The sequence below is a fragment of the Salmo salar genome, unplaced genomic scaffold (genome assembly GCF_965601325.2).
Source record: "Salmo salar unplaced genomic scaffold, fSalSal1 ptg000293l, whole genome shotgun sequence".
NCBI lineage: Eukaryota > Metazoa > Chordata > Actinopteri > Salmoniformes > Salmonidae > Salmo > Salmo salar.
The window spans coordinates 399,581-414,355 of NW_027675346.1; the positions used below are offsets into that span (position 1 = coordinate 399,581).

The 14,775-nt window shown below is 42.4% G+C and overlaps 34 non-coding genes across 34 annotated transcripts; all 34 read left to right on the forward strand.

Moving 5' to 3' along the window:
• Positions 1–20: 20 nt before the first annotated feature.
• On the forward strand, positions 21–139 carry LOC145875524 (5S ribosomal RNA). Its single transcript, XR_014391160.1, has one exon. It is a non-coding gene; the product is annotated as a 5S ribosomal RNA (ribosomal RNA).
• Positions 140–548: 409 nt separating this feature from the next.
• LOC145871107 (5S ribosomal RNA) lies at positions 549–667 on the forward strand. The gene has a single exon (XR_014386737.1). It is a non-coding gene; the product is annotated as a 5S ribosomal RNA (ribosomal RNA).
• A 409-nt stretch (positions 668–1,076) lies between these two features.
• On the forward strand, positions 1,077–1,195 carry LOC145871108 (5S ribosomal RNA). The gene has a single exon (XR_014386738.1). It is a non-coding gene; the product is annotated as a 5S ribosomal RNA (ribosomal RNA).
• A 139-nt stretch (positions 1,196–1,334) lies between these two features.
• Positions 1,335–1,453, forward strand: LOC145871109 (5S ribosomal RNA). Its single transcript, XR_014386739.1, has one exon. It is a non-coding gene; the product is annotated as a 5S ribosomal RNA (ribosomal RNA).
• Positions 1,454–1,862: 409 nt separating this feature from the next.
• On the forward strand, positions 1,863–1,981 carry LOC145874855 (5S ribosomal RNA). Its single transcript, XR_014390490.1, has one exon. It is a non-coding gene; the product is annotated as a 5S ribosomal RNA (ribosomal RNA).
• A 139-nt stretch (positions 1,982–2,120) lies between these two features.
• On the forward strand, positions 2,121–2,239 carry LOC145871110 (5S ribosomal RNA). Its single transcript, XR_014386740.1, has one exon. It is a non-coding gene; the product is annotated as a 5S ribosomal RNA (ribosomal RNA).
• A 409-nt stretch (positions 2,240–2,648) lies between these two features.
• LOC145874856 (5S ribosomal RNA) lies at positions 2,649–2,767 on the forward strand. The gene has a single exon (XR_014390491.1). It is a non-coding gene; the product is annotated as a 5S ribosomal RNA (ribosomal RNA).
• Positions 2,768–2,906: 139 nt separating this feature from the next.
• LOC145871111 (5S ribosomal RNA) lies at positions 2,907–3,025 on the forward strand. Its single transcript, XR_014386741.1, has one exon. It is a non-coding gene; the product is annotated as a 5S ribosomal RNA (ribosomal RNA).
• A 409-nt stretch (positions 3,026–3,434) lies between these two features.
• On the forward strand, positions 3,435–3,553 carry LOC145871112 (5S ribosomal RNA). Its single transcript, XR_014386742.1, has one exon. It is a non-coding gene; the product is annotated as a 5S ribosomal RNA (ribosomal RNA).
• Positions 3,554–3,692: 139 nt separating this feature from the next.
• On the forward strand, positions 3,693–3,811 carry LOC145871114 (5S ribosomal RNA). Its single transcript, XR_014386744.1, has one exon. It is a non-coding gene; the product is annotated as a 5S ribosomal RNA (ribosomal RNA).
• A 409-nt stretch (positions 3,812–4,220) lies between these two features.
• LOC145874857 (5S ribosomal RNA) lies at positions 4,221–4,339 on the forward strand. The gene has a single exon (XR_014390492.1). It is a non-coding gene; the product is annotated as a 5S ribosomal RNA (ribosomal RNA).
• Positions 4,340–4,478: 139 nt separating this feature from the next.
• On the forward strand, positions 4,479–4,597 carry LOC145871115 (5S ribosomal RNA). Its single transcript, XR_014386745.1, has one exon. It is a non-coding gene; the product is annotated as a 5S ribosomal RNA (ribosomal RNA).
• Positions 4,598–5,006: 409 nt separating this feature from the next.
• Positions 5,007–5,125, forward strand: LOC145868405 (5S ribosomal RNA). The gene has a single exon (XR_014384401.1). It is a non-coding gene; the product is annotated as a 5S ribosomal RNA (ribosomal RNA).
• Positions 5,126–5,534: 409 nt separating this feature from the next.
• LOC145871116 (5S ribosomal RNA) lies at positions 5,535–5,653 on the forward strand. Its single transcript, XR_014386746.1, has one exon. It is a non-coding gene; the product is annotated as a 5S ribosomal RNA (ribosomal RNA).
• Positions 5,654–6,062: 409 nt separating this feature from the next.
• On the forward strand, positions 6,063–6,181 carry LOC145868407 (5S ribosomal RNA). Its single transcript, XR_014384403.1, has one exon. It is a non-coding gene; the product is annotated as a 5S ribosomal RNA (ribosomal RNA).
• A 409-nt stretch (positions 6,182–6,590) lies between these two features.
• LOC145870218 (5S ribosomal RNA) lies at positions 6,591–6,709 on the forward strand. Its single transcript, XR_014386214.1, has one exon. It is a non-coding gene; the product is annotated as a 5S ribosomal RNA (ribosomal RNA).
• Positions 6,710–7,118: 409 nt separating this feature from the next.
• Positions 7,119–7,237, forward strand: LOC145868276 (5S ribosomal RNA). Its single transcript, XR_014384271.1, has one exon. It is a non-coding gene; the product is annotated as a 5S ribosomal RNA (ribosomal RNA).
• Positions 7,238–7,376: 139 nt separating this feature from the next.
• Positions 7,377–7,495, forward strand: LOC145871117 (5S ribosomal RNA). The gene has a single exon (XR_014386747.1). It is a non-coding gene; the product is annotated as a 5S ribosomal RNA (ribosomal RNA).
• A 409-nt stretch (positions 7,496–7,904) lies between these two features.
• On the forward strand, positions 7,905–8,023 carry LOC145871118 (5S ribosomal RNA). The gene has a single exon (XR_014386748.1). It is a non-coding gene; the product is annotated as a 5S ribosomal RNA (ribosomal RNA).
• A 409-nt stretch (positions 8,024–8,432) lies between these two features.
• Positions 8,433–8,551, forward strand: LOC145871119 (5S ribosomal RNA). The gene has a single exon (XR_014386749.1). It is a non-coding gene; the product is annotated as a 5S ribosomal RNA (ribosomal RNA).
• A 409-nt stretch (positions 8,552–8,960) lies between these two features.
• On the forward strand, positions 8,961–9,079 carry LOC145871120 (5S ribosomal RNA). The gene has a single exon (XR_014386750.1). It is a non-coding gene; the product is annotated as a 5S ribosomal RNA (ribosomal RNA).
• Positions 9,080–9,218: 139 nt separating this feature from the next.
• On the forward strand, positions 9,219–9,337 carry LOC145871121 (5S ribosomal RNA). Its single transcript, XR_014386751.1, has one exon. It is a non-coding gene; the product is annotated as a 5S ribosomal RNA (ribosomal RNA).
• A 139-nt stretch (positions 9,338–9,476) lies between these two features.
• Positions 9,477–9,595, forward strand: LOC145871122 (5S ribosomal RNA). The gene has a single exon (XR_014386752.1). It is a non-coding gene; the product is annotated as a 5S ribosomal RNA (ribosomal RNA).
• A 409-nt stretch (positions 9,596–10,004) lies between these two features.
• Positions 10,005–10,123, forward strand: LOC145868408 (5S ribosomal RNA). The gene has a single exon (XR_014384404.1). It is a non-coding gene; the product is annotated as a 5S ribosomal RNA (ribosomal RNA).
• Positions 10,124–10,532: 409 nt separating this feature from the next.
• Positions 10,533–10,651, forward strand: LOC145870219 (5S ribosomal RNA). Its single transcript, XR_014386215.1, has one exon. It is a non-coding gene; the product is annotated as a 5S ribosomal RNA (ribosomal RNA).
• Positions 10,652–11,060: 409 nt separating this feature from the next.
• Positions 11,061–11,179, forward strand: LOC145868277 (5S ribosomal RNA). The gene has a single exon (XR_014384272.1). It is a non-coding gene; the product is annotated as a 5S ribosomal RNA (ribosomal RNA).
• A 139-nt stretch (positions 11,180–11,318) lies between these two features.
• LOC145871123 (5S ribosomal RNA) lies at positions 11,319–11,437 on the forward strand. Its single transcript, XR_014386753.1, has one exon. It is a non-coding gene; the product is annotated as a 5S ribosomal RNA (ribosomal RNA).
• A 409-nt stretch (positions 11,438–11,846) lies between these two features.
• On the forward strand, positions 11,847–11,965 carry LOC145871125 (5S ribosomal RNA). Its single transcript, XR_014386755.1, has one exon. It is a non-coding gene; the product is annotated as a 5S ribosomal RNA (ribosomal RNA).
• A 409-nt stretch (positions 11,966–12,374) lies between these two features.
• LOC145871126 (5S ribosomal RNA) lies at positions 12,375–12,493 on the forward strand. Its single transcript, XR_014386756.1, has one exon. It is a non-coding gene; the product is annotated as a 5S ribosomal RNA (ribosomal RNA).
• A 409-nt stretch (positions 12,494–12,902) lies between these two features.
• LOC145871127 (5S ribosomal RNA) lies at positions 12,903–13,021 on the forward strand. The gene has a single exon (XR_014386757.1). It is a non-coding gene; the product is annotated as a 5S ribosomal RNA (ribosomal RNA).
• Positions 13,022–13,160: 139 nt separating this feature from the next.
• Positions 13,161–13,279, forward strand: LOC145871128 (5S ribosomal RNA). The gene has a single exon (XR_014386758.1). It is a non-coding gene; the product is annotated as a 5S ribosomal RNA (ribosomal RNA).
• Positions 13,280–13,418: 139 nt separating this feature from the next.
• LOC145871129 (5S ribosomal RNA) lies at positions 13,419–13,537 on the forward strand. Its single transcript, XR_014386759.1, has one exon. It is a non-coding gene; the product is annotated as a 5S ribosomal RNA (ribosomal RNA).
• A 409-nt stretch (positions 13,538–13,946) lies between these two features.
• On the forward strand, positions 13,947–14,065 carry LOC145868409 (5S ribosomal RNA). Its single transcript, XR_014384405.1, has one exon. It is a non-coding gene; the product is annotated as a 5S ribosomal RNA (ribosomal RNA).
• A 409-nt stretch (positions 14,066–14,474) lies between these two features.
• Positions 14,475–14,593, forward strand: LOC145871130 (5S ribosomal RNA). The gene has a single exon (XR_014386760.1). It is a non-coding gene; the product is annotated as a 5S ribosomal RNA (ribosomal RNA).
• The last annotated feature ends 182 nt before the right edge of the window (positions 14,594–14,775 follow it).

Genomic DNA, 14,775 nt, shown 5'->3' on the forward strand with positions numbered 1-14,775 from the left:
GTAGCAAGAGATTGTTTCTCGCTTACGGCCATACCAGCCTGGGTACGCCTGATCTCGTCTGATCTCGGAAGCTAAGCAGGGTCGGGCCTGGTTAGTACTTGGATGGGAGACCGCCTGGGAATACCAGGTGCTGTAAGCATTTTGTCCACGAGGGTGTGCCCCTGCACTATTTCATCAGCAACACTGCCTTGTAGTAAGCATTTAATGATGAATTGACTAAATGCAGCTTCCTGCCTTTTTAATAGGATCAAATTTCCTTGTGTTTTCAATTAGCATCTGCCTTGTATTTATAAGACAAACAAGAATATTGTTGCTGAATGCAGCTTGTGTGTGCTTTGTGCTCCTTTGCCCTGTTCAAATGATGAAAGGAAATAAAGTTTGTATTTTATCCAACTACCTGTGCTAAAAAGTGATGGGAACAGTGTTTGTAATTTCTTCTACTTTTTCAGTGACACAAAGTTCAAGCTGCTTATCTAATTGGTGAAAATGCAATGTCTGTTTATCACACTCACTTTGACTATATATGTTGTAGCAAGAGATTGTTTCTCGCTTACGGCCATACCAGCCTGGGTACGCCCGATCTCGTCTGATCTCGGAAGCTAAGCAGGGTCGGGCCTGGTTAGTACTTGGATGGGAGACCGCCTGGGAATACCAGGTGCTGTAAGCATTTTGTCCACGAGGGTGTGCCCCTGCACTATTTCATCAGCAACACTGCCTTGTAGTAAGCATTTAATGATGAATTGACTAAATGCAGCTTCCTGCCTTTTTAATAGGATCAAATTTCCTTGTGTTTTCAATTAGCATCTGCCTTGTATTTATAAGACAAACAAGAATATTGTTGCTGAATGCAGCTTGTGTGTGCTTTGTGCTCCTTTGCCCTGTTCAAATGATGAAAGGAAATAAAGTTTGTATTTTATCCAACTACCTGTGGTAAAAAGTGATGGGAACAGTGTTTGTAATTTCTTCTACTTTTTCAGTGACACAAAGTTCAAGCTGCTTATCTAATTGGTGAAAATGCAATGTCTGTTTATCACCCTCACTTTGACTATATATGTTGTAGCAAGAGATTGTTTCTCGCTTACGGCCATACCAGCCTGGGTACGCCCGATCTCGTCTGATCTCGGAAGCTAAGCAGGGTCGGGCCTGGTTAGTACTTGGATGGGAGACCGCCTGGGAATACCAGGTGCTGTAAGCATTTTGTCCACGAGGGTGTGCTCTTGCACTATTTCATCAGCAACACTGCCTTGTATTAAGCATTTAATGATGAATTGACTAAATGTCTGTTTTATCAGACTCACTTTGACTATATATGTTGTAGCAAGAGATTGTTTCTCGCTTACGGCCATACCAGCCTGGGTACGCCCGATCTCGTCTGATCTCGGAAGCTAAGCAGGGTCGGGCCTGGTTAGTACTTGGATGGGAGACCGCCTGGGAATACCAGGTGCTGTAAGCATTTTGTCCACGAGGGTGTGCCCCTGCACTATTTCATCAGCAACACTGCCTTGTAGTAAGCATTTAATGATGAATTGACTAAATGCAGCTTCCTGCCTTTTTAATAGGATCAAATTTCCTTGTGTTTTCAATTAGCATCTGCCTTGTATTTATAAGACAAACAAGAATATTGTTGCTGAATGCAGCTTGTGTGTGCTTTGTGCTCCTTTGCCCTGTTCAAATGATGAAAGGAAATAAAGTCTGTATTTTATCCAACTACCTGTGCTAAAAAGTGATGGGAACAGTGTTTGTAATTTCTTCTACTTTTTCAGTGACACAAAGTTCAAGCTGCTTATCTAATTGGTGAAAATGCAATGTCTGTTTATCACACTCACTTTGACTATATATGTTGTAGCAAGAGATTGTTTCTCGCTTACGGCCATACCAGCCTGGGTACCCCCGATCTCGTCTGATCTCGGAAGCTAAGCAGGGTCGGGCCTGGTTAGTACTTGGATGGGAGACCGCCTGGGAATACCAGGTGCTGTAAGCATTTTGTCCACGAGGGTGTGCTCTTGCACTATTTCATCAGCAACACTGCCTTGTATTAAGCATTTAATGATGAATTGACTAAATGTCTGTTTTATCAGACTCACTTTGACTATATATGTTGTAGCAAGAGATTGTTTCTCGCTTACGGCCATACCAGCCTGGGTACGCCCGATCTCGTCTGATCTCGGAAGCTAAGCAGGGTCGGGCCTGGTTAGTACTTGGATGGGAGACCGCCTGGGAATACCAGGTGCTGTAAGCATTTTGTCCACGAGGGTGTGCCCCTGCACTATTTCATCAGCAACACTGCCTTGTAGTAAGCATTTAATGATGAATTGACTAAATGCAGCTTCCTGCCTTTTTAATAGGATCAAATTTCCTTGTGTTTTCAATTAGCATCTGCCTTGTATTTATAAGACAAACAAGAATATTGTTGCTGAATGCAGCTTGTGTGTGCTTTGTGCTCCTTTGCCCTGTTCAAATGATGAAAGGAAATAAAGTTTGTATTTTATCCAACTACCTGTGCTAAAAAGTGATGGGAACAGTGTTTGTAATTTCTTCTACTTTTTCAGTGACACAAAGTTCAAGCTGCTTATCTAATTGGTGAAAATGCAATGTCTGTTTATCACACTCACTTTGACTATATATGTTGTAGCAAGAGCTTGTTTCTCGCTTACGGCCATACCAGCCTGGGTACCCCCGATCTCGTCTGATCTCGGAAGCTAAGCAGGGTCGGGCCTGGTTAGTACTTGGATGGGAGACCGCCTGGGAATACCAGGTGCTGTAAGCATTTTGTCCACGAGGGTGTGCTCTTGCACTATTTCATCAGCAACACTGCCTTGTATTAAGCATTTAATGATGAATTGACTAAATGTCTGTTTTATCAGACTCACTTTGACTATATATGTTGTAGCAAGAGATTGTTTCTCGCTTACGGCCATACCAGCCTGGGTACGCCCGATCTCGTCTGATCTCGGAAGCTAAGCAGGGTCGGGCCTGGTTAGTACTTGGATGGGAGACCGCCTGGGAATACCAGGTGCTGTAAGCATTTTGTCCACGAGGGTGTGCCCCTGCACTATTTCATCAGCAACACTGCCTTGTAGTAAGCATTTAATGATGAATTGACTAAATGCAGCTTCCTGCCTTTTTAATAGGATCAAATTTCCTTGTGTTTTCAATTAGCATCTGCCTTGTATTTATAAGACAAACAAGAATATTGTTGCTGAATGCAGCTTGTGTGTGCTTTGTGCTCCTTTGCCCTGTTCAAATGATGAAAGGAAATAAAGTTTGTATTTTATCCAACTACCTGTGGTAAAAAGTGATGGGAACAGTGTTTGTAATTTCTTCTACTTTTTCAGTGACACAAAGTTCAAGCTGCTTATCTAATTGGTGAAAATGCAATGTCTGTTTATCACCCTCACTTTGACTATATATGTTGTAGCAAGAGATTGTTTCTCGCTTACGGCCATACCAGCCTGGGTACGCCCGATCTCGTCTGATCTCGGAAGCTAAGCAGGGTCGGGCCTGGTTAGTACTTGGATGGGAGACCGCCTGGGAATACCAGGTGCTGTAAGCATTTTGTCCACGAGGGTGTGCTCTTGCACTATTTCATCAGCAACACTGCCTTGTATTAAGCATTTAATGATGAATTGACTAAATGTCTGTTTTATCAGACTCACTTTGACTATATATGTTGTAGCAAGAGATTGTTTCTCGCTTACGGCCATACCAGCCTGGGTACGCCCGATCTCGTCTGATCTCGGAAGCTAAGCAGGGTCGGGCCTGGTTAGTACTTGGATGGGAGACCGCCTGGGAATACCAGGTGCTGTAAGCATTTTGTCCACGAGGGTGTGCCCCTGCACTATTTCATCAGCAACACTGCCTTGTAGTAAGCATTTAATGATGAATTGACTAAATGCAGCTTCCTGCCTTTTTAATAGGATCAAATTTCCTTGTGTTTTCAATTAGCATCTGCCTTGTATTTATAAGACAAACAAGAATATTGTTGCTGAATGCAGCTTGTGTGTGCTTTGTGCTCCTTTGCCCTGTTCAAATGATGAAAGGAAATAAAGTTTGTATTTTATCCAACTACCTGTGCTAAAAAGTGATGGGAACAGTGTTTGTAATTTCTTCTACTTTTTCAGTGACACAAAGTTCAAGCTGCTTATCTAATTGGTGAAAATGCAATGTCTGTTTATCACACTCACTTTGACTATATATGTTGTAGCAAGAGATTGTTTCTCGCTTACGGCCATACCAGCCTGGGTACCCCCGATCTCGTCTGATCTCGGAAGCTAAGCAGGGTCGGGCCTGGTTAGTACTTGGATGGGAGACCGCCTGGGAATACCAGGTGCTGTAAGCATTTTGTCCACGAGGGTGTGCTCTTGCACTATTTCATCAGCAACACTGCCTTGTATTAAGCATTTAATGATGAATTGACTAAATGTCTGTTTTATCAGACTCACTTTGACTATATATGTTGTAGCAAGAGATTGTTTCTCGCTTACGGCCATACCAGCCTGGGTACGCCCGATCTCGTCTGATCTCGGAAGCTAAGCAGGGTCGGGCCTGGTTAGTACTTGGATGGGAGACCGCCTGGGAATACCAGGTGCTGTAAGCATTTTGTCCACGAGGGTGTGCCCCTGCACTATTTCATCAGCAACACTGCCTTGTAGTAAGCATTTAATGATGAATTGACTAAATGCAGCTTCCTGCCTTTTTAATAGGATCAAATTTCCTTGTGTTTTCAATTAGCATCTGCCTTGTATTTATAAGACAAACAAGAATATTGTTGCTGAATGCAGCTTGTGTGTGCTTTGTGCTCCTTTGCCCTGTTCAAATGATGAAAGGAAATAAAGTTTGTATTTTATCCAACTACCTGTGCTAAAAAGTGATGGGAACAGTGTTTGTAATTTCTTCTACTTTTTCAGTGACACAAAGTTCAAGCTGCTTATCTAATTGGTGAAAATGCAATGTCTGTTTATCACACTCACTTTGACTATATATGTTGTAGCAAGAGATTGGTTCTCGCTTACGGCCATACCAGCCTGGGTACGCCCGATCTCGTCTGATCTCGGAAGCTAAGCAGGGTCAGGCCTGGTTAGTACTTGGATGGGAGACCGCCTGGGAATACCAGGTGCTGTAAGCATTTTGTCCACGAGGGTGTGCCCCTGCACTATTTCATCAGCAACACTGCCTTGTAGTAAGCATTTAATGATGAATTGACTAAATGCAGCTTCCTGCCTTTTTAATAGGATCAAATTTCCTTGTGTTTTCAATTAGCATCTGCCTTGTATTTATAAGACAAACAAGAATATTGTTGCTGAATGCAGCTTGTGTGTGCTTTGTGCTCCTTTGCCCTGTTCAAATGATGAAAGGAAATAAAGTTTGTATTTTATCCAACTACCTGTGGTAAAAAGTGATGGGAACAGTGTTTGTAATTTCTTCTACTTTTTCAGTGACACAAAGTTCAAGCTGCTTATCTAATTGGTGAAAATGCAATGTCTGTTTATCACACTCACTTTGACTATATATGTTGTAGCAAGAGATTGTTTCTCGCTTACGGCCATACCAGCCTGGGTACGCCCGATCTCGTCTGATCTCGGAAGCTAAGCAGGGTCGGGCCTGGTTAGTACTTGGATGGGAGACCGCCTGGGAATACCAGGTGCTGTAAGCATTTTGTCCACGAGGGTGTGCCCCTGCACTATTTCATCAGCAACACTGCCTTGTAGTAAGCATTTAATGATGAATTGACTAAATGCAGCTTCCTGCCTTTTTAATAGGATCAAATTTCCTTGTGTTTTCAATTAGCATCTGCCTTGTATTTATAAGACAAACAAGAATATTGTTGCTGAATGCAGCTTGTGTGTGCTTTGTGCTCCTTTGCCCTGTTCAAATGATGAAAGGAAATAAAGTTTGTATTTTATCCAACTACCTGTGCTAAAAAGTGATGGGAACAGTGTTTGTAATTTCTTCTACTTTTTCAGTGACACAAAGTTCAAGCTGCTTATCTAATTGGTGAAAATGCAATGTCTGTTTATCACACTCACTTTGACTATATATGTTGTAGCAAGAGATTGGTTCTCGCTTACGGCCATACCAGCCTGGGTACGCCCGATCTCGTCTGATCTCGGAAGCTAAGCAGGGTCAGGCCTGGTTAGTACTTGGATGGGAGACCGCCTGGGAATACCAGGTGCTGTAAGCATTTTGTCCACGAGGGTGTGCCCCTGCACTATTTCATCAGCAACACTGCCTTGTAGTAAGCATTTAATGATGAATTGACTAAATGCAGCTTCCTGCCTTTTTAATAGGATCAAATTTCCTTGTGTTTTCAATTAGCATCTGCCTTGTATTTATAAGACAAACAAGAATATTGTTGCTGAATGCAGCTTGTGTGTGCTTTGTGCTCCTTTGCCCTGTTCAAATGATGAAAGGAAATAAAGTTTGTATTTTATCCAACTACCTGTGGTAAAAAGTGATGGGAACAGTGTTTGTAATTTCTTCTACTTTTTCAGTGACACAAAGTTCAAGCTGCTTATCTAATTGGTGAAAATGCAATGTCTGTTTATCACACTCACTTTGACTATATATGTTGTAGCAAGAGATTGTTTCTCGCATACGGCCATACCAGCCTGGGTACGCCCGATCTCGTCTGATCTCGGAAGCTAAGCAGGGTCGGGCCTGGTTAGTACTTGGATGGGAGACAGCCTGGGAATACCAGGTGCTGTAAGCATTTTGTCCACGAGGGTGTGCCCCTGCACTATTTCATCAGCAACACTGCCTTGTAGTAAGCATTTAATGATGAATTGACTAAATGCAGCTTCCTGCCTTTTTAATAGGATCAAATTTCCTTGTGTTTTCAATTAGCATCTGCCTTGTATTTATAAGACAAACAAGAATATTGTTGCTGAATGCAGCTTGTGTGTGCTTTGTGCTCCTTTGCCCTGTTCAAATGATGAAAGGAAATAAAGTTTGTATTTTATCCAACTACCTGTGCTAAAAAGTGATGGGAACAGTGTTTGTAATTTCTTCTACTTTTTCAGTGACACAAAGTTCAAGCTGCTTATCTAATTGGTGAAAATGCAATGTCTGTTTATCACACTCACTTTGACTATATATGTTGTAGCAAGAGATTGTTTCTCGCTTACGGCCATACCAGCCTGGGTACGCCCGATCTTGTCTGATCTCGGAAGCTAAGCAGGGTCGGGCCTGGTTAGTACTTGGATGGGAGACCGCCTGGGAATACCAGGTGCTGTAAGCATTTTGTCCACGAGGGTGTGCTCTTGCACTATTTCATCAGCAACACTGCCTTGTATTAAGCATTTAATGATGAATTGACTAAATGTCTGTTTTATCAGACTCACTTTGACTATATATGTTGTAGCAAGAGATTGTTTCTCGCTTACGGCCATACCAGCCTGGGTACGCCCGATCTCGTCTGATCTCGGAAGCTAAGCAGGGTCGGGCCTGGTTAGTACTTGGATGGGAGACCGCCTGGGAATACCAGGTGCTGTAAGCATTTTGTCCACGAGGGTGTGCCCCTGCACTATTTCATCAGCAACACTGCCTTGTAGTAAGCATTTAAGGATGAATTGACTAAATGCAGCTTCCTGCCTTTTTAATAGGATCAAATTTCCTTGTGTTTTCAATTAGCATCTGCCTTGTATTTATAAGACAAACAAGAATATTGTTGCTGAATGCAGCTTGTGTGTGCTTTGTGCTCCTTTGCCCTGTTCAAATGATGAAAGGAAATAAAGTTTGTATTTTATCCAACTACCTGTGGTAAAAAGTGATGGGAACAGTGTTTGTAATTTCTTCTACTTTTTCAGTGACACAAAGTTCAAGCTGCTTATCTAATTGGTGAAAATGCAATGTCTGTTTATCACACTCACTTTGACTATATATGTTGTAGCAAGAGATTGTTTCTCGCTTACGGCCATACCAGCCTGGGTACGCCCGATCTCGTCTGATCTCGGAAGCTAAGCAGGGTCGGGCCTGGTTAGTACTTGGATGGGAGACCGCCTGGGAATACCAGGTGCTGTAAGCATTTTGTCCACGAGGGTGTGCCCCTGCACTATTTCATCAGCAACACTGCCTTGTAGTAAGCATTTAATGATGAATTGACTAAATGCAGCTTCCTGCCTTTTTAATAGGATCAAATTTCCTTGTGTTTTCAATTAGCATCTGCCTTGTATTTATAAGACAAACAAGAATATTGTTGCTGAATGCAGCTTGTGTGTGCTTTGTGCTCCTTTGCCCTGTTCAAATGATGAAAGGAAATAAAGTTTGTATTTTATCCAACTACCTGTGGTAAAAAGTGATGGGAACAGTGTTTGTAATTTCTTCTACTTTTTCAGTGACACAAAGTTCAAGCTGCTTATCTAATTGGTGAAAATGCAATGTCTGTTTATCACACTCACTTTGACTATATATGTTGTAGCAAGAGATTGTTTCTCGCTTACGGCCATACCAGCCTGGGTACGCCCGATCTCGTCTGATCTCGGAAGCTAAGCAGGGTCGGGCCTGGTTAGTACTTGGATGGGAGACCGCCTGGGAATACCAGGTGCTGTAAGCATTTTGTCCACGAGGGTGTGCCCCTGCACTATTTCATCAGCAACACTGCCTTGTAGTAAGCATTTAATGATGAATTGACTAAATGCAGCTTCCTGCCTTTTTAATAGGATCAAATTTCCTTGTGTTTTCAATTAGCATCTGCCTTGTATTTATAAGACAAACAAGAATATTGTTGCTGAATGCAGCTTGTGTGTGCTTTGTGCTCCTTTGCCCTGTTCAAATGATGAAAGGAAATAAAGTTTGTATTTTATCCAACTACCTGTGCTAAAAAGTGATGGGAACAGTGTTTGTAATTTCTTCTACTTTTTCAGTGACACAAAGTTCAAGCTGCTTATCTAATTGGTGAAAATGCAATGTCTGTTTATCACCCTCACTTTGACTATATATGTTGTAGCAAGAGATTGTTTCTCGCTTACGGCCATACCAGCCTGGGTACGCCCGATCTCGTCTGATCTCGGAAGCTAAGCAGGGTCGGGCCTGGTTAGTACTTGGATGGGAGACCGCCTGGGAATACCAGGTGCTGTAAGCATTTTGTCCACGAGGGTGTGCTCTTGCACTATTTCATCAGCAACACTGCCTTGTATTAAGCATTTAATGATGAATTGACTAAATGTCTGTTTTATCAGACTCACTTTGACTATATATGTTGTAGCAAGAGATTGTTTCTCGCTTACGGCCATACCAGCCTGGGTACGCCCGATCTCGTCTGATCTCGGAAGCTAAGCAGGGTCGGGCCTGGTTAGTACTTGGATGGGAGACCGCCTGGGAATACCAGGTGCTGTAAGCATTTTGTCCACGAGGGTGTGCTCTTGCACTATTTCATCAGCAACACTGCCTTGTATTAAGCATTTAATGATGAATTGACTAAATGTCTGTTTTATCAGACTCACTTTGACTATATATGTTGTAGCAAGAGATTGTTTCTCGCTTACGGCCATACCAGCCTGGGTACGCCCGATCTCGTCTGATCTCGGAAGCTAAGCAGGGTCGGGCCTGGTTAGTACTTGGATGGGAGACCGCCTGGGAATACCAGGTGCTGTAAGCATTTTGTCCACGAGGGTGTGCCCCTGCACTATTTCATCAGCAACACTGCCTTGTAGTAAGCATTTAATGATGAATTGACTAAATGCAGCTTCCTGCCTTTTTAATAGGATCAAATTTCCTTGTGTTTTCAATTAGCATCTGCCTTGTATTTATAAGACAAACAAGAATATTGTTGCTGAATGCAGCTTGTGTGTGCTTTGTGCTCCTTTGCCCTGTTCAAATGATGAAAGGAAATAAAGTTTGTATTTTATCCAACTACCTGTGCTAAAAAGTGATGGGAACAGTGTTTGTAATTTCTTCTACTTTTTCAGTGACACAAAGTTCAAGCTGCTTATCTAATTGGTGAAAATGCAATGTCTGTTTATCACACTCACTTTGACTATATATGTTGTAGCAAGAGATTGGTTCTCGCTTACGGCCATACCAGCCTGGGTACGCCCGATCTCGTCTGATCTCGGAAGCTAAGCAGGGTCAGGCCTGGTTAGTACTTGGATGGGAGACCGCCTGGGAATACCAGGTGCTGTAAGCATTTTGTCCACGAGGGTGTGCCCCTGCACTATTTCATCAGCAACACTGCCTTGTAGTAAGCATTTAATGATGAATTGACTAAATGCAGCTTCCTGCCTTTTTAATAGGATCAAATTTCCTTGTGTTTTCAATTAGCATCTGCCTTGTATTTATAAGACAAACAAGAATATTGTTGCTGAATGCAGCTTGTGTGTGCTTTGTGCTCCTTTGCCCTGTTCAAATGATGAAAGGAAATAAAGTTTGTATTTTATCCAACTACCTGTGGTAAAAAGTGATGGGAACAGTGTTTGTAATTTCTTCTACTTTTTCAGTGACACAAAGTTCAAGCTGCTTATCTAATTGGTGAAAATGCAATGTCTGTTTATCACACTCACTTTGACTATATATGTTGTAGCAAGAGATTGTTTCTCGCATACGGCCATACCAGCCTGGGTACGCCCGATCTCGTCTGATCTCGGAAGCTAAGCAGGGTCGGGCCTGGTTAGTACTTGGATGGGAGACAGCCTGGGAATACCAGGTGCTGTAAGCATTTTGTCCACGAGGGTGTGCCCCTGCACTATTTCATCAGCAACACTGCCTTGTAGTAAGCATTTAATGATGAATTGACTAAATGCAGCTTCCTGCCTTTTTAATAGGATCAAATTTCCTTGTGTTTTCAATTAGCATCTGCCTTGTATTTATAAGACAAACAAGAATATTGTTGCTGAATGCAGCTTGTGTGTGCTTTGTGCTCCTTTGCCCTGTTCAAATGATGAAAGGAAATAAAGTTTGTATTTTATCCAACTACCTGTGCTAAAAAGTGATGGGAACAGTGTTTGTAATTTCTTCTACTTTTTCAGTGACACAAAGTTCAAGCTGCTTATCTAATTGGTGAAAATGCAATGTCTGTTTATCACACTCACTTTGACTATATATGTTGTAGCAAGAGATTGTTTCTCGCTTACGGCCATACCAGCCTGGGTACGCCCGATCTTGTCTGATCTCGGAAGCTAAGCAGGGTCGGGCCTGGTTAGTACTTGGATGGGAGACCGCCTGGGAATACCAGGTGCTGTAAGCATTTTGTCCACGAGGGTGTGCTCTTGCACTATTTCATCAGCAACACTGCCTTGTATTAAGCATTTAATGATGAATTGACTAAATGTCTGTTTTATCAGACTCACTTTGACTATATATGTTGTAGCAAGAGATTGTTTCTCGCTTACGGCCATACCAGCCTGGGTACGCCCGATCTCGTCTGATCTCGGAAGCTAAGCAGGGTCGGGCCTGGTTAGTACTTGGATGGGAGACCGCCTGGGAATACCAGGTGCTGTAAGCATTTTGTCCACGAGGGTGTGCCCCTGCACTATTTCATCAGCAACACTGCCTTGTAGTAAGCATTTAAGGATGAATTGACTAAATGCAGCTTCCTGCCTTTTTAATAGGATCAAATTTCCTTGTGTTTTCAATTAGCATCTGCCTTGTATTTATAAGACAAACAAGAATATTGTTGCTGAATGCAGCTTGTGTGTGCTTTGTGCTCCTTTGCCCTGTTCAAATGATGAAAGGAAATAAAGTTTGTATTTTATCCAACTACCTGTGGTAAAAAGTGATGGGAACAGTGTTTGTAATTTCTTCTACTTTTTCAGTGACACAAAGTTCAAGCTGCTTATCTAATTGGTGAAAATGCAATGTCTGTTTATCACACTCACTTTGACTATATATGTTGTAGCAAGAGATTGTTTCTCGCTTACGGCCATACCAGCCTGGGTACGCCCGATCTCGTCTGATCTCGGAAGCTAAGCAGGGTCGGGCCTGGTTAGTACTTGGATGGGAGACCGCCTGGGAATACCAGGTGCTGTAAGCATTTTGTCCACGAGGGTGTGCCCCTGCACTATTTCATCAGCAACACTGCCTTGTAGTAAGCATTTAATGATGAATTGACTAAATGCAGCTTCCTGCCTTTTTAATAGGATCAAATTTCCTTGTGTTTTCAATTAGCATCTGCCTTGTATTTATAAGACAAACAAGAATATTGTTGCTGAATGCAGCTTGTGTGTGCTTTGTGCTCCTTTGCCCTGTTCAAATGATGAAAGGAAATAAAGTTTGTATTTTATCCAACTACCTGTGGTAAAAAGTGATGGGAACAGTGTTTGTAATTTCTTCTACTTTTTCAGTGACACAAAGTTCAAGCTGCTTATCTAATTGGTGAAAATGCAATGTCTGTTTATCACACTCACTTTGACTATATATGTTGTAGCAAGAGATTGTTTCTCGCTTACGGCCATACCAGCCTGGGTACGCCCGATCTCGTCTGATCTCGGAAGCTAAGCAGGGTCGGGCCTGGTTAGTACTTGGATGGGAGACCGCCTGGGAATACCAGGTGCTGTAAGCATTTTGTCCACGAGGGTGTGCCCCTGCACTATTTCATCAGCAACACTGCCTTGTAGTAAGCATTTAATGATGAATTGACTAAATGCAGCTTCCTGCCTTTTTAATAGGATCAAATTTCCTTGTGTTTTCAATTAGCATCTGCCTTGTATTTATAAGACAAACAAGAATATTGTTGCTGAATGCAGCTTGTGTGTGCTTTGTGCTCCTTTGCCCTGTTCAAATGATGAAAGGAAATAAAGTTTGTATTTTATCCAACTACCTGTGCTAAAAAGTGATGGGAACAGTGTTTGTAATTTCTTCTACTTTTTCAGTGACACAAAGTTCAAGCTGCTTATCTAATTGGTGAAAATGCAATGTCTGTTTATCACCCTCACTTTGACTATATATGTTGTAGCAAGAGATTGTTTCTCGCTTACGGCCATACCAGCCTGGGTACGCCCGATCTCGTCTGATCTCGGAAGCTAAGCAGGGTCGGGCCTGGTTAGTACTTGGATGGGAGACCGCCTGGGAATACCAGGTGCTGTAAGCATTTTGTCCACGAGGGTGTGCTCTTGCACTATTTCATCAGCAACACTGCCTTGTATTAAGCATTTAATGATGAATTGACTAAATGTCTGTTTTATCAGACTCACTTTGACTATATATGTTGTAGCAAGAGATTGTTTCTCGCTTACGGCCATACCAGCCTGGGTACGCCCGATCTCGTCTGATCTCGGAAGCTAAGCAGGGTCGGGCCTGGTTAGTACTTGGATGGGAGACCGCCTGGGAATACCAGGTGCTGTAAGCATTTTGTCCACGAGGGTGTGCTCTTGCACTATTTCATCAGCAACACTGCCTTGTATTAAGCATTTAATGATGAATTGACTAAATGTCTGTTTTATCAGACTCACTTTGACTATATATGTTGTAGCAAGAGATTGTTTCTCGCTTACGGCCATACCAGCCTGGGTACGCCCGATCTCGTCTGATCTCGGAAGCTAAGCAGGGTCGGGCCTGGTTAGTACTTGGATGGGAGACCGCCTGGGAATACCAGGTGCTGTAAGCATTTTGTCCACGAGGGTGTGCCCCTGCACTATTTCATCAGCAACACTGCCTTGTAGTAAGCATTTAATGATGAATTGACTAAATGCAGCTTCCTGCCTTTTTAATAGGATCAAATTTCCTTGTGTTTTCAATTAGCATCTGCCTTGTATTTATAAGACAAACAAGAATATTGTTGCTGAATGCAGCTTGTGTGTGCTTTGTGCTCCTTTGCCCTGTTCAAATGATGAAAGGAAATAAAGTTTGTATTTTATCCAACTACCTGTGCTAAAAAGTGATGGGAACAGTGTTTGTAATTTCTTCTACTTTTTCAGTGACACAAAGTTCAAGCTGCTTATCTAATTGGTGAAAATGCAATGTCTGTTTATCACACTCACTTTGACTATATATGTTGTAGCAAGAGATTGGTTCTCGCTTACGGCCATACCAGCCTGGGTACGCCCGATCTCGTCTGATCTCGGAAGCTAAGCAGGGTCAGGCCTGGTTAGTACTTGGATGGGAGACCGCCTGGGAATACCAGGTGCTGTAAGCATTTTGTCCACGAGGGTGTGCCCCTGCACTATTTCATCAGCAACACTGCCTTGTAGTAAGCATTTAATGATGAATTGACTAAATGCAGCTTCCTGCCTTTTTAATAGGATCAAATTTCCTTGTGTTTTCAATTAGCATCTGCCTTGTATTTATAAGACAAACAAGAATATTGTTGCTGAATGCAGCTTGTGTGTGCTTTGTGCTCCTTTGCCCTGTTCAAATGATGAAAGGAAATAAAGTTTGTATTTTATCCAACTACCTGTGGTAAAAAGTGATGGGAACAGTGTTTGTAATTTCTTCTACTTTTTCAGTGACACAAAGTTCAAGCTGCTTATCTAATTGGTGAAAATGCAATGTCTGTTTATCACACTCACTTTGACTATATATGTTGTAGCAAGAGATTGTTTCTCGCTTACGGCCATACCAGCCTGGGTACGCCCGATCTCGTCTGATCTCGGAAGCTAAGCAGGGTCGGGCCTGGTTAGTACTTGGATGGGAGACCGCCTGGGAATACCAGGTGCTGTAAGCATTTTGTCCACGAGGGTGTGCCCCTGCACTATTTCATCAGCAACACTGCCTTGTAGTAAGCATTTAATGATGAATTGACTAAATGCAGCTTCCTGCCTTTTTAATAGGATCAAATTTCCTTGTGTTTTCAATTAGCATCTGCCTTGTATTTATAAGACAAACAAGAATATTGTTGCTGAATGC